The sequence below is a fragment of the Oncorhynchus mykiss genome, chromosome Y, assembly GCF_013265735.2.
Source record: "Oncorhynchus mykiss isolate Arlee chromosome Y, USDA_OmykA_1.1, whole genome shotgun sequence".
Taxonomy (NCBI): Eukaryota; Metazoa; Chordata; class Actinopteri; order Salmoniformes; family Salmonidae; genus Oncorhynchus; species Oncorhynchus mykiss.
The window spans coordinates 41908475-41922673 of record NC_048593.1 but is presented as its reverse complement, the minus strand read 5'-3'; the positions used below and the strand labels follow the sequence as shown (position 1 = coordinate 41922673).

The following is a 14199-nucleotide window of genomic DNA, read 5'->3' as shown; positions in this document are numbered from 1 at the left end:
TGGGTAGGGTAGCCTAGTGGTTAGAGCGTTGGACTAGTAGCCAGAAGGTTGTGGATTTGCAGACTACTCTGGACATGGGTAGGGTAGCCTAGTGGTTAGAGCGTTGGACTAGTAGCCAGAAGGTTGTGGATTTGCAGACTACTCTGGACATGGGTAGGGGTAAACATATCTCCATTATAATAAAAGCACTGCATGAATCTACCATCTTATTTGCGGTTTTGAGAAAAAGAAAAAAGGAGTCTTTCATAAACGCATTTCATGTAATTCTACGTCATTTTACATGACTGGAGACAAGTAGAATCTTTTTAAAAATCCACAACAGAGCATGACGACCATGCGAGCGCATGCTGGAGCACCGGAGGCATTTTATATTCCAATACAGGCTATAAACAGAGAACAGTCTAAGTACAGAACAGTGGTAGAGTTGTCTTAACTGTAGAAATTGAGTGCCACAGAACCAGTTACCACTGAAATATCTGCTCATCAATGAATTAAGACATTTGTTTTAACACAGCAGAAGCCTGTCATCAGGTAGGTCTATATGTTTTAACACAGCAGAAGCCTGTCATCAGGTAGGCCTATATGTTTTAAAACAGCAGAAGCCTGTCATCAGGTAGGCCTATATGTTTTAACACAGCAGAAGCCTGTCATCAGGTAGGCCTATATGTTATAACACAGCAGAAGCATGTCATCAGGTAGGCCTATATGTTATAACACAGCAGAAGCCTGTCATCAGGTAGGCCTATATGTTTTAACACAGCAGAAGCCTGTCATCAGGTAGGCCTATATGTTATAACACAGCAGAAGCCTGTCATCAGGTAGGCCTATATGTTTTAACACAGCAGAAGCCTGTCATCAGGTAGGCCTATATGTTTTAACACAGCAGAAGGATATCATCAGGTAGGTCTATATGTTTTAACACAGCAGAAGCCTGTCATCAGGTAGGCCTATATGTTATAACACAGCAGAAGGATGTCATCAGGTAGGTCTATATGTTTTAACACAGCAGAAGGATGTCATCAGGTAGGCCTATATGTTTTAACACAGCAGAAGCCTGTCATCAGGTAGGCCTATATGTTATAACACAGCAGAAGCCTGTCATCAGGTAGGTCTATATGTTATAACACAGCAGAAGATCATCAGGTAGGCCTATATGTTTTAACACAGCAGAAGCATGTCATCAGGTAGGTCTATATGTTATAACACAGCAGAAGCCTGTCATCAGGTAGGCCTATATGTTTTAACACAGCAGAAGATCATCAGGTAGGCCTACATGTTTTAACACAGCAGAAGGATATCATCAGGTAGGTCTATATGTTTTAACACAGCAGAAGGATATCATCAGGTAGGCCTATATGTTTTAACACAGCAGAAGCATGTCATCAGGTAGGTCTATATGTTTTAACACAGCAGAAGCATGTCATCAGGTAGGCCTATATGTTATAACACAGCAGAAGCCTGTCATCAGGTAGGCCTATATGTTTTAACACAGCAGAAGCCTGTCATCAGGTAGGTCTATATGTTTTAACACAGCAGAAGATCATCAGGTAGGCCTATATGTTTTAACACAGCAGAAGGATATCATCAGGTAGGTCTATATGTTTTAACACAGCAGAAGCATGTCATCAGGTAGGCCTATATGTTATAACACAGCAGAAGCCTGTCATCAGGTAGGTCTATATGTTTTAACACAGCAGAAGGATATCATCAGGTAGGTCTATATGTTTTAACACAGCAGAAGCATGTCATCAGGTAGGTCTATATGTTTTAACACAGCAGAAGGATATCATCAGGTAGGTCTATATGTTTTAACACAGCAGAAGGATATCATCAGGTAGGTCTATATGTTTTAACACAGCAGAAGGATGTCATCAGGTAGGTCTATATGTTTTAACACAGCAGAAGGATATCATCAGGTAGGTCTATATGTTTTAACACAGCAGAAGGATATCATCAGGTAGGTCTATATGTTTTAACACAGCAGAAGCATTCATCAGGTAGGTCTATATGTTTTAACACAGCAGAAGCATGTCATCAGGTAGGCCTATATGTTTTAACACAGCAGATGCCTGTCATCAGGTAGGCCTATATGTTTTAACACAGCAGAAGGATATCATCAGGTAGGCCTATATGTTTTAACATAGCAGAAGCCTGTCATCAGGTAGGCCTATATGTTTTAACACAGCAGAAGGATGTCATCAGGTAGGCCTATATGTTTTAACACAGCAGAAGCCTGTCATCAGGTAGGCCTATATGTTTTAACACAGCAGAAGCCTGTCATCAGGTAGGCCTATATGTTTTAACACAGCAGAAGGATGTCATCAGGTAGGCCTATATGTTTTAACACAGCAGAAGCCTGTCATCAGGTAGGCTATATGTTTTAACACAGCAGAAGCCTGTCATCAGGTAGGCCTATATGTTTTAACACAGCAGAAGCCTGTCATCAGGTAGGCCTATATGTTTTAACACAGCAGAAGCCTGTCATCAGGTAGGCCTATATGTTTTAACACAGCAGAAGCATGTCATCAGGTAGGCCTATATGTTTTAACACAGCAGAAGCCTGTCATCAGGTAGGCCTATATGTTTTAACACAGCAGAAGCCTGTCATCAGGTAGGCCTATATGTTTTAACACAGCAGAAGCATGTCATCAGGTAGGCCTATATGTTTTAACACAGCAGAAGCCTGTCATCAGGTAGGCCTATATGTTTTAACACAGCAGAAGGATATCATCAGGTAGGCCTATATGTTTTAACATAGCAGAAGCCTGTCATCAGGTAGGCCTATATGTTTTAACACAGCAGAAGCATGTCATCAGGTAGGCCTATATGTTTTAACACAGCAGAAGCCTGTCATCAGGTAGGCCTATATGTTTTAACACAGCAGAAGGATATCATCAGGTAGGCCTATATGTTTTAACATAGCAAAAGCCTGTCATCAGGTAGGCCTATATGTTTTAACACAGCAGAAGGATGTCATCAGGTAGGCCTATATGTTTTAACACAGCAGAAGCCTGTCATCAGGTAGGCCTACATGTTTTAACACAGCAGAAGCATGTCATCAGGTAGGCCTATATGTTTTAACACAGCAGAAGCCTGTCATCAGGTAGGCCTATATGTTTTAACACAGCAGAAGGATGTCATCAGGTAGGCCTATATGTTTTAACACAGCAGAAGGATATCATCAGGTAGGCCTATATGTTTTAACACAGCAGAAGGATATCATCAGGTAGGTCTATATGTTTTAACACAGCAGAAGGATGTCATCAGGTAGGTCTATATGTTTTAACACAGCAGAAGATCATCAGGTAGGCCTATATGTTTTAACACAGCAGAAGATCATCAGGTAGGTCTATATGTTTTAACACAGCAGAAGCCTGTCATCAGGTAGGCCTATATGTTATAACACAGCAGAAGCCTGTCATCAGGTAGGTCTATATGTTTTAACACAGCAGAAGCATTCATCAGGTAGGCCTATATGTTTTAACACAGCAGAAGCATTCATCAGGTAGGTCTATATGTTTTAACACAGCAGAAGCCTGTCATCAGGTAGGCCTATATGTTATAACACAGCAGAAGCATGTCATCAGGTAGGCCTATATGTTATAACACAGCAGAAGCCTGTCATCAGGTAGGTCTATATGTTTTAACACAGCAGAAGCATTCATCAGGTAGGCCTATATGTTTTAACACAGCAGAAGCATTCATCAGGTAGGCCTATATGTTTTAACACAGCAGAAGCATTCATCAGGTAGGCCTATATGTTTTAACACAGCAGAAGCATTCATCAGGTAGGTCTATATGTTTTAACACAGCAGAAGCCTGTCATCAGGTAGGCCTATATGTTATAACACAGCAGAAGCATGTCATCAGGTAGGCCTATATGTTATAACACAGCAGAAGCCTGTCATCAGGTAGGTCTATATGTTTTAACACAGCAGAAGCATTCATCAGGTAGGCCTATATGTTTTAACACAGCAGAAGCATTCATCAGGTAGGCCTATATGTTTTAACACAGCAGAAGCATTCATCAGGTAGGCCTATATGTTTTAACACAGCAGAAGCATTCATCAGGTAGGCCTATATGTTTTAACACAGCAGAAGCATTCATCAGGTAGGCCTATATGTTTTAACACAGCAGAAGCATTCATCAGGTAGGTCTATATGTTTTAACACAGCAGAAGCATTCATCAGGTAGGCCTATATGTTTTAACACAGCAGAAGATCATCAGGTAGGCCTATATGTTTTAACACAGCAGAAGCATTCATCAGGTAGGCCTATATGTTTTAACACAGCAGAAGCATTCATCAGGTAGGCCTATATGTTTTAACACAGCAGAAGGATATCATCAGGTAGGTCTATATGTTTTAACACAGCAGAAGCATGTCATCAGGTAGGCCTATATGTTATAACACAGCAGAAGCCTGTCATCAGGTAGGTCTATATGTTTTAACACAGCAGAAGGATATCATCAGGTAGGTCTATATGTTTTAACACAGCAGAAGCATGTCATCAGGTAGGTCTATATGTTTTAACACAGCAGAAGGATATCATCAGGTAGGTCTATATGTTTTAACACAGCAGAAGGATATCATCAGGTAGGTCTATATGTTTTAACACAGCAGAAGGATGTCATCAGGTAGGTCTATATGTTTTAACACAGCAGAAGGATGTCATCAGGTAGGTCTATATGTTTTAACACAGTAGAAGCATGTCATCAGGTAGGCCTATATGTTTTAACACAGCAGAAGCATTCATCAGGTAGGTCTATATGTTTTAACACAGCAGAAGCATGTCATCAGGTAGGTCTATATGTTTTAACACAGCAGAAGGATATCATCAGGTAGGTCTATATGTTTTAACACAGCAGAAGGATATCATCAGGTAGGCCTATATGTTTTAACACAGCAGAACACAGCAGAAGCATGTCATCAGGTAGGTCTATATGTTTTAACACAGCAGAAGGTATGTCATCAGGTAGGTCTATATGTTATAACACAGCAGAAGATCATCAGGTAGGCCTATATGTTTTAACACAGCAGAAGATCATCAGGTAGGTCTATATGTTTTAACACAGCAGAAGGATATCATCAGGTAGGTCTATATGTTTTAACATAGCAGAAGCATGTCATCAGGTAGGCCTATATGTTTTAACACAGCAGAAGCCTGTCATCAGGTAGGCCTATATGTTTTAACACAGCAGAAGGATATCATCAGGTAGGTCTATATGTTTTAACACAGCAGAAGCCTGTCATCAGGTAGGTCTATATGTTATAACACAGCAGAAGGATATCATCAGGTAGGCCTATATGTTTTAACACAGCAGAAGGATGTCATCAGGTAGGTCTATATGTTTTAACACAGTAGAAGCATGTCATCAGGTAGGCCTATATGTTTTAACACAGCAGAAGCATGTCATCAGGTAGGCCTATATGTTTTAACACAGTAGAAGCATGTCATCAGGTAGGCCTATATGTTTTAACACAGCAGAAGCATTCATCAGGTAGGTCTATATGTTTTAACACAGCAGAAGCATGTCATCAGGTAGGTCTATATGTTTTAACACAGCAGAAGGATATCATCAGGTAGGCCTACATGTTTTAACACAGCAGAAGCATGTCATCAGGTAGGCCTATATGTTTTAACACAGCAGAAGCATTCATCAGGTAGGCCTATATGTTTTAACACAGCAGAAGCATTCATCAGGTAGGCCTATATGTTTTAACACAGTAGAAGCATGTCATCAGGTAGGCCTATATGTTATAACACAGCAGAAGCATTCATCAGGTAGGTCTATATGTTTTAAAACAGCAGAAGCATTCATCAGGTAGGCCTATATGTTTTAACACAGCAGAAGCATGTCATCAGGTAGGCCTATATGTTTTAACACAGCAGAAGCCTGTCATCAGGTAGGCCTATATGTTTTAACACAGCAGAAGATCATCAGGTAGGCCTATATGTTTTAACATAGCAGAAGCATGTCATCAGGTAGGTCTATATGTTTTAACACAGCAGAAGCATTCATCAGGTAGGCCTATATGTTTTAACACAGCAGAAGGATATCATCAGGTAGGTCTATATGTTTTAACACAGCAGAAGATCATCAGGTAGGTCTATATGTTTTAACACAGCAGAAGATCATCAGGTAGGTCTATATGTTTTAACACTGCAAAAGATCATCAGGTAGGTCTATATGTTTTAACACAGCAGAAGATCATCAGGTAGGTCTATATGTTTTAACACAGCAGAAGATCATCAGGTAGGTCTATATGTTTTAACACAGCAGAAGCCTGTCATCAGGTAGGCCTATATGTTTTAACACAGCAGAAGCCTGTCATCAGGTAGGCCTATATGTTTTAACACAGCAGAAGCCTGTCATCAGGTAGGCCTATATGTTTTAACACAGCAGAAGGATGTCATCAGGTAGGCCTATATGTTTTAACACAGCAGAAGCCTGTCATCAGGTAGGCTATATGTTTTAACACAGCAGAAGCCTGTCATCAGGTAGGCCTATATGTTTTAACACAGCAGAAGCCTGTCATCAGGTAGGCCTATATGTTTTAACACAGCAGAAGCCTGTCATCAGGTAGGCCTATATGTTTTAACACAGCAGAAGCATGTCATCAGGTAGGCCTATATGTTTTAACACAGCAGAAGCCTGTCATCAGGTAGGCCTATATGTTTTAACACAGCAGAAGCCTGTCATCAGGTAGGCCTATATGTTTTAACACAGCAGAAGCATGTCATCAGGTAGGCCTATATGTTTTAACACAGCAGAAGCCTGTCATCAGGTAGGCCTATATGTTTTAACACAGCAGAAGGATATCATCAGGTAGGCCTATATGTTTTAACATAGCAGAAGCCTGTCATCAGGTAGGCCTATATGTTTTAACACAGCAGAAGCATGTCATCAGGTAGGCCTATATGTTTTAACACAGCAGAAGCCTGTCATCAGGTAGGCCTATATGTTTTAACACAGCAGAAGGATATCATCAGGTAGGCCTATATGTTTTAACATAGCAAAAGCCTGTCATCAGGTAGGCCTATATGTTTTAACACAGCAGAAGGATGTCATCAGGTAGGCCTATATGTTTTAACACAGCAGAAGCCTGTCATCAGGTAGGCCTACATGTTTTAACACAGCAGAAGCATGTCATCAGGTAGGCCTATATGTTTTAACACAGCAGAAGCCTGTCATCAGGTAGGCCTATATGTTTTAACACAGCAGAAGGATGTCATCAGGTAGGCCTATATGTTTTAACACAGCAGAAGGATATCATCAGGTAGGTCTATATGTTTTAACACAGCAGAAGGATATCATCATGTAGGTCTATATGTTTTAACACAGCAGAAGGATGTCATCAGGTAGGTCTATATGTTTTAACACAGCAGAAGATCATCAGGTAGGCTTATATGTTTTAACACAGCAGAAGATCATCAGGTAGGTCTATATGTTTTAACACAGCAGAAGCCTGTCATCAGGTAGGCCTATATGTTATAACACAGCAGAAGCCTGTCATCAGGTAGGTCTATATGTTTTAACACAGCAGAAGCATGTCATCAGGTAGGCCTATATGTTTTAACACAGTAGAAGCATGTCATCAGGTAGGCCTATATGTTTTAACACAGCAGAAGCATTCATCAGGTAGGTCTATATGTTTTAACACAGCAGAAGCATGTCATCAGGTAGGTCTATATGTTTTAACACAGCAGAAGGATATCATCAGGTAGGCCTACATGTTTTAACACAGCAGAAGCATGTCATCAGGTAGGCCTATATGTTTTAACACAGCAGAAGCATTCATCAGGTAGGCCTATATGTTTTAACACAGCAGAAGCATTCATCAGGTAGGCCTATATGTTTTAACACAGTAGAAGCATGTCATCAGGTAGGCCTATATGTTATAACACAGCAGAAGCATTCATCAGGTAGGTCTATATGTTTTAACACAGCAGAAGCATTCATCAGGTAGGCCTATATGTTTTAACACAGCAGAAGCATGTCATCAGGTAGGCCTATATGTTTTAACACAGCAGAAGCCTGTCATCAGGTAGGCCTATATGTTTTAACACAGCAGAAGATCATCAGGTAGGCCTATATGTTTTAACATAGCAGAAGCATGTCATCAGGTAGGTCTATATGTTTTAACACAGCAGAAGCATTCATCAGGTAGGCCTATATGTTTTAACACAGCAGAAGGATATCATCAGGTAGGTCTATATGTTTTAACACAGCAGAAGATCATCAGGTAGGTCTATATGTTTTAACACAGCAGAAGATCATCAGGTAGGTCTATATGTTTTAACACTGCAAAAGATCATCAGGTAGGTCTATATGTTTTAACACAGCAGAAGATCATCAGGTAGGTCTATATGTTTTAACACAGCAGAAGATCATCAGGTAGGTCTATATGTTTTAACACAGCAGAAGCCTGTCATCAGGTAGGCCTATATGTTTTAACACAGCAGAAGCCTGTCATCAGGTAGGCCTATATGTTTTAACACAGCAGAAGCCTGTCATCAGGTAGGCCTATATGTTTTAACACAGCAGAAGGATGTCATCAGGTAGGCCTATATGTTTTAACACAGCAGAAGCCTGTCATCAGGTAGGCTATATGTTTTAACACAGCAGAAGCCTGTCATCAGGTAGGCCTATATGTTTTAACACAGCAGAAGCCTGTCATCAGGTAGGCCTATATGTTTTAACACAGCAGAAGCCTGTCATCAGGTAGGCCTATATGTTTTAACACAGCAGAAGCATGTCATCAGGTAGGCCTATATGTTTTAACACAGCAGAAGCCTGTCATCAGGTAGGCCTATATGTTTTAACACAGCAGAAGCCTGTCATCAGGTAGGCCTATATGTTTTAACACAGCAGAAGCATGTCATCAGGTAGGCCTATATGTTTTAACACAGCAGAAGCCTGTCATCAGGTAGGCCTATATGTTTTAACACAGCAGAAGGATATCATCAGGTAGGCCTATATGTTTTAACATAGCAGAAGCCTGTCATCAGGTAGGCCTATATGTTTTAACACAGCAGAAGCATGTCATCAGGTAGGCCTATATGTTTTAACACAGCAGAAGCCTGTCATCAGGTAGGCCTATATGTTTTAACACAGCAGAAGGATATCATCAGGTAGGCCTATATGTTTTAACATAGCAAAAGCCTGTCATCAGGTAGGCCTATATGTTTTAACACAGCAGAAGGATGTCATCAGGTAGGCCTATATGTTTTAACACAGCAGAAGCCTGTCATCAGGTAGGCCTACATGTTTTAACACAGCAGAAGCATGTCATCAGGTAGGCCTATATGTTTTAACACAGCAGAAGCCTGTCATCAGGTAGGCCTATATGTTTTAACACAGCAGAAGGATGTCATCAGGTAGGCCTATATGTTTTAACACAGCAGAAGGATATCATCAGGTAGGTCTATATGTTTTAACACAGCAGAAGGATATCATCATGTAGGTCTATATGTTTTAACACAGCAGAAGGATGTCATCAGGTAGGTCTATATGTTTTAACACAGCAGAAGATCATCAGGTAGGCCTATATGTTTTAACACAGCAGAAGATCATCAGGTAGGTCTATATGTTTTAACACAGCAGAAGCCTGTCATCAGGTAGGCCTATATGTTATAACACAGCAGAAGCCTGTCATCAGGTAGGTCTATATGTTTTAACACAGCAGAAGCATTCATCAGGTAGGCCTATATGTTTTAACACAGCAGAAGCATTCATCAGGTAGGTCTATATGTTTTAACACAGCAGAAGCCTGTCATCAGGTAGGCCTATATGTTATAACACAGCAGAAGCATGTCATCAGGTAGGCCTATATGTTATAACACAGCAGAAGCCTGTCATCAGGTAGGTCTATATGTTTTAACACAGCAGAAGCATTCATCAGGTAGGCCTATATGTTTTAACACAGCAGAAGCATTCATCAGGTAGGCCTATATGTTTTAACACAGCAGAAGCATTCATCAGGTAGGCCTATATGTTTTAACACAGCAGAAGCATTCATCAGGTAGGTGTATATGTTTTAACACAGCAGATGCCTGTCATCAGGTAGGCCTATATGTTATAACACAGCAGAAGCATGTCATCAGGTAGGCCTATATGTTATAACACAGCAGAAGCCTGTCATCAGGTAGGTCTATATGTTTTAACACAGCAGAAGCATTCATCAGGTAGGCCTATATGTTTTAACACAGCAGAAGCATTCATCAGGTAGGCCTATATGTTTTAACACAGCAGAAGCATTCATCAGGTAGGCCTATATGTTTTAACACAGCAGAAGCATTCATCAGGTAGGCCTATATGTTTTAACACAGCAGAAGCATTCATCAGGTAGGCCTATATGTTTTAACACAGCAGAAGCATTCATCAGGTAGGCCTATATGTTTTAACACAGCAGAAGCATTCATCAGGTAGGTCTATATGTTTTAACACAGCAGAAGCATTCATCAGGTAGGCCTATATGTTTTAACACAGCAGAAGATCATCAGGTAGGCCTATATGTTTTAACACAGCAGAAGCATTCATCAGGTAGGCCTATATGTTTTAACACAGCAGAAGCATTCATCAGGTAGGCCTATATGTTTTAACACAGCAGAAGGATATCATCAGGTAGGTCTATATGTTTTAACACAGCAGAAGCATGTCATCAGGTAGGCCTATATGTTATAACACAGCAGAAGCCTGTCATCAGGTAGGTCTATATGTTTTAACACAGCAGAAGGATATCATCAGGTAGGTCTATATGTTTTAACACAGCAGAAGCATGTCATCAGGTAGGTCTATATGTTTTAACACAGCAGAAGGATATCATCAGGTAGGTCTATATGTTTTAACACAGCAGAAGGATATCATCAGGTAGGTCTATATGTTTTAACACAGCAGAAGGATGTCATCAGGTAGGTCTATATGTTTTAACACAGCAGAAGGATGTCATCAGGTAGGTCTATATGTTTTAACACAGTAGAAGCATGTCATCAGGTAGGCCTATATGTTTTAACACAGCAGAAGCATTCATCAGGTAGGTCTATATGTTTTAACACAGCAGAAGCATGTCATCAGGTAGGTCTATATGTTTTAACACAGCAGAAGGATATCATCAGGTAGGTCTATATGTTTTAACACAGCAGAAGGATATCATCAGGTAGGCCTATATGTTTTAACACAGCAGAACACAGCAGAAGCATGTCATCAGGTAGGTCTATATGTTTTAACACAGCAGAAGGTATGTCATCAGGTAGGTCTATATGTTATAACACAGCAGAAGATCATCAGGTAGGCCTATATGTTTTAACACAGCAGAAGATCATCAGGTAGGTCTATATGTTTTAACACAGCAGAAGGATATCATCAGGTAGGTCTATATGTTTTAACATAGCAGAAGCATGTCATCAGGTAGGCCTATATGTTTTATACAGCAGAAGCCTGTCATAAGGTAGGCCTATATGTTTTAACACAGCAGAAGGATATCATCAGGTAGGTCTATATGTTTTAACACAGCAGAAGCATGTCATCAGGTAGGCCTATATGTTATAACACAGCAGAAGCCTGTCATCAGGTAGGTCTATATGTTTTAACACAGCAGAAGGATATCATCAGGTAGGTCTATATGTTTTAACACAGCAGAAGCATGTCATCAGGTAGGTCTATATGTTTTAACACAGCAGAAGGATATCATCAGGTAGGTCTATATGTTTTAACACAGCAGAAGGATATCATCAGGTAGGTCTATATGTTTTAACACAGCAGAAGGATGTCATCAGGTAGGTCTATATGTTTTAACACAGCAGAAGGATGTCATCAGGTAGGTCTATATGTTTTAACACAGTAGAAGCATGTCATCAGGTAGGCCTATATGTTTTAACACAGCAGAAGCATTCATCAGGTAGGTCTATATGTTTTAACACAGCAGAAGCATGTCATCAGGTAGGTCTATATGTTTTAACACAGCAGAAGGATATCATCAGGTAGGTCTATATGTTTTAACACAGCAGAAGGATATCATCAGGTAGGCCTATATGTTTTAACACAGCAGAACACAGCAGAAGCATGTCATCAGGTAGGTCTATATGTTTTAACACAGCAGAAGGTATGTCATCAGGTAGGTCTATATGTTATAACACAGCAGAAGATCATCAGGTAGGCCTATATGTTTTAACACAGCAGAAGATCATCAGGTAGGTCTATATGTTTTAACACAGCAGAAGGATATCATCAGGTAGGTCTATATGTTTTAACATAGCAGAAGCATGTCATCAGGTAGGCCTATATGTTTTATACAGCAGAAGCCTGTCATCAGGTAGGCCTATATGTTTTAACACAGCAGAAGGATATCATCAGGTAGGTCTATATGTTTTAACACAGCAGAAGCCTGTCATCAGGTAGGTCTATATGTTATAACACAGCAGAAGGATATCATCAGGTAGGCCTATATGTTTTAACACAGCAGAAGGATGTCATCAGGTAGGTCTATATGTTTTAACACAGTAGAAGCATGTCATCAGGTAGGCCTATATGTTTTAACACAGCAGAAGCATGTCATCAGGTAGGCCTATATGTTTTAACACAGTAGAAGCATGTCATCAGGTAGGCCTATATGTTTTAACACAGCAGAAGCATTCATCAGGTAGGTCTATATGTTTTAACACAGCAGAAGCATGTCATCAGGTAGGTCTATATGTTTTAACACAGCAGAAGGATATCATCAGGTAGGCCTACATGTTTTAACACAGCAGAAGCATGTCATCAGGTAGGCCTATATGTTTTAACACAGCAGAAGCATTCATCAGGTAGGCCTATATGTTTTAACACAGCAGAAGCATTCATCAGGTAGGCCTATATGTTTTAACACAGTAGAAGCATGTCATCAGGTAGGCCTATATGTTATAACACAGCAGAAGCATTCATCAGGTAGGTCTATATGTTTTAACACAGCAGAAGCATTCATCAGGTAGGCCTATATGTTTTAACACAGCAGAAGCATGTCATCAGGTAGGCCTATATGTTTTAACACAGCAGAAGCCTGTCATCAGGTAGGCCTATATGTTTTAACACAGCAGAAGATCATCAGGTAGGCCTATATGTTTTAACATAGCAGAAGCATGTCATCAGGTAGGTCTATATGTTTTAACACAGCAGAAGCATTCATCAGGTAGGCCTATATGTTTTAACACAGCAGAAGGATATCATCAGGTAGGTCTATATGTTTTAACACAGCAGAAGATCATCAGGTAGGTTTATATGTTTTAACACAGCAGAAGATCATCAGGTAGGTCTATATGTTTTAACACAGCAGAAGATCATCAGGTAGGTCTATATGTTTTAACACAGCAGAAGATCATCAGGTAGGTCTATATGTTATAACACAGCAGAAGCATGTCATCAGGTAGGTCTATATGTTATAACACAGCAGAAGATCATCAGGTAGGCCTATATGTTTTAACACAGCAGAAGATCATCAGGTAGGTCTATATGTTTTAACACAGCAGAAGATCATCAGGTAGGTCTATATGTTTTAACACAGCAGAAGCCTATCATCAGGTAGGTCTATATGTTTTAACACAGCAGAAGGATGTCATCAGGTAGGTCTATATGTTTTAACACAGCAGAAGGATGTCATCAGGTAGGTCTATATGTTTTAACACAGCAGAAGGATGTCATCAGGTAGGTCTATATGTTTTAACACAGCAGAAGGATGTCATCAGGTAGGCCTATATGTTTTAACACAGCAGAAGGATGTCATCAGGTAGGTCTATATGTTTTAACACAGCAGAAGCCTGTCATCAGGTAGGCCTATATGTTATATGTTATGCTCTAACCACTAGGCTACCTGCGGACTCTACGCTCTAACCACTAGGCTACCTGCCGCCTCTACGCACTAACCACTAGGCTACCTGCCGCCTCTACGCTCTAACCACTAGGCTACCTGCCGCCTCTACGCTCTAACCACTAGGCTACCTGCCGCCTCTACGCTCTAACCACTAGGCTACCTGCCGCCTCTACGCTCTAACCACTAGGCTACCTGCCGCCTCTACGCTCTAACCACTAGGCTACCTGCCGCCTCTACGCTCTAACCACTAGGCTACCTGCCGCCTCTACGCTCTAACCACTAGGCTACGTGCCGCCTCTACGCTCTAAACACTAGACTACCTGCCGCCTCTACGCTCTAACCACTAGGCAACCT

At 40.6% G+C, this 14199-nt stretch overlaps 1 protein-coding gene across 3 annotated transcripts in view; it reads left to right on the top strand.

Annotated features, from left to right (window-relative positions):
* Nucleotides 1–14199, top strand: part of trim3b (tripartite motif containing 3b) — a 141450-nt gene that overhangs the window by 113525 nt on the left and 13726 nt on the right. The window lies entirely within an intron of this gene.